We start from the raw sequence: 2,083 nt of genomic DNA, 5'->3' as shown, positions 1-2,083 counted from the left end.
ACACAAGTAATGACGCTTAGTTGCCACATATTACAGCTGCACGTTTTCTCTCTCATATTCACAACATATCCACAAGAGCTCCCAAGAAATATTTTAAACATACCCTCACAATTATGTTTTAAATTTAAAAACTTGTATTGAGCCTTTAAATCCTCTGATTTATTTTATTATTCGAGGACATAGAGTGTCAGAATCATTCTTAAAAATCTTAAGGAGATGTTTTTCCACCCTATCTAATAACGCTTTCCTAATATCCACCAACATGGATATGATAAGCTTATTTTTAGGGCTCAGTATACTTTCATTAAATACTTCGCACATATTATTTTTTATATTTGTGCGTTTTGTCACAAAACTAAAAAAAGCCCGGCTCCAGACATTAGGATCATGAGTTATAAGCCATTCATAAGCTTACTTTGAAAGTTTCTGAATTTTATTAATTGTCTTACTATATCCTTCTTTTGTACTACTTTTTGCGGCTTCCCTGAATAATTTCCTATAGTGAGCTTCATTCTAGTTTTTTTAAAGTTGGCATAAATATGCATCGCACAATTTCTGTGTTCAGCATCCGGGAGAAGTTCAGACACTGATTTTATTAACCCCTACACACGTTGAAATACAAATTTATTATAAAATCTTAAATACATTATTAATGTAAATTTAAATTAAATAAAACAAACATAAAATGAAGGAAAACATATAAAAATGTACCTTTTGCTGATCCGAAATAATAGTCCAACCACGTCATGTACTCATTACCCCGTTAGGCCCTAAATCCATCAGCATGTGGCGTATAAATCAATTCCAACTATCGAACGATTCTCCTTCCTCAATAGCCCAATAGATTGGGTATATTTGTTCATTAGCATCTCTTCCGATTGTTGATAGAAGTTCACCTTTACACTTACCCTTTAATCGGCATCCGTCTAGGCCAATCACCTTTGATTCAAAACATATTCTTTTGCTAGCCAAATGTTGTGAACAATCTGCCTCCATCTTTATTCAAAACATCAACTACAACTCTACTTCCAGGATTAGTGCGTTGAATCTCTTTTGCATTATCAAATCACATTATATAATGTTTTTTCAAATCTATCTCAAACTCTCCCACAACATTCTGTTTGTCTCTCCAACACTGATTTAATGTCACTTTTAAGCCATAATTAGTAAACAAGTTAGCTTGGATATCCTTCAATTTTCTATTTAGATTGTCACTAATTTTTCTTACATATTCCTTTTCTAGCCAAGTGTTGTAAACAATAGAGGCATTGTAATCCCTTATACAATTGTTATTGTTATTTAATGTTTTTATCTCAAAACTTTCTTCATTGGTCATTTTAGTAACTCGTAGTCTCCACTTGTACATGTTTCGATACCCGCATACTACTAACACTCTAGTGCTTTCACTCTTTACATACTTGATGATAAATCTCCTAGCTACTGCTTGAGGTTTAATAGCATGCTTCAATTCTTGATGATCACTAAATTTCATCCCGACAACTAGCAAAATATCTCTGTCATCACTTTTATATGTGTCTTCTTTCAATATTATTTTCATTTCTTCTTCATTATCATCACTAATTTCCGTGTCATTTTCATTTTCTAAATTAGTCACTTCTTTCTACTCGGACATTAGTCTCATTTCTTTCTAATAATTCAGCATCAGTCTCATCTATTTCATTTTTAGAGTCCCAAACATGAGATATCACTTTTCTTTTCCTAACATTATTCACCTCTTCATCAATTTCACTATCCGAGATGCTACTGAGAGAAATATTTATATTATCAAATTCTTCAATTTCAAAAATATCTTCAAATCTGTATTATAAGGCTTAAAGTACAATCCTAATACTTCTTAATTGCATTTTCTTTTACCAAATCTAACAACTCAAAATAACTGAAGCGATCGGTATTAAAATTCTTACAAATCTTAACTTTGTCACTGATATGCTTTAAACCGGAACAACTCTCAAATTTTTCGTCAAAATGAATCTCTAAATTTATTCTGTCTATCCTGCAAGTACATTAATATTGTAAGATGTCATACATAAAGAATATGCATCATCAATTAATCTTCAAAAAA

The sequence above is a fragment of the Apium graveolens genome, chromosome 4 (assembly GCF_009905375.1).
Source record: "Apium graveolens cultivar Ventura chromosome 4, ASM990537v1, whole genome shotgun sequence".
Classification (NCBI taxonomy): domain Eukaryota; kingdom Viridiplantae; phylum Streptophyta; class Magnoliopsida; order Apiales; family Apiaceae; genus Apium; species Apium graveolens.
Note: the sequence above shows the minus strand (reverse complement) of the source record.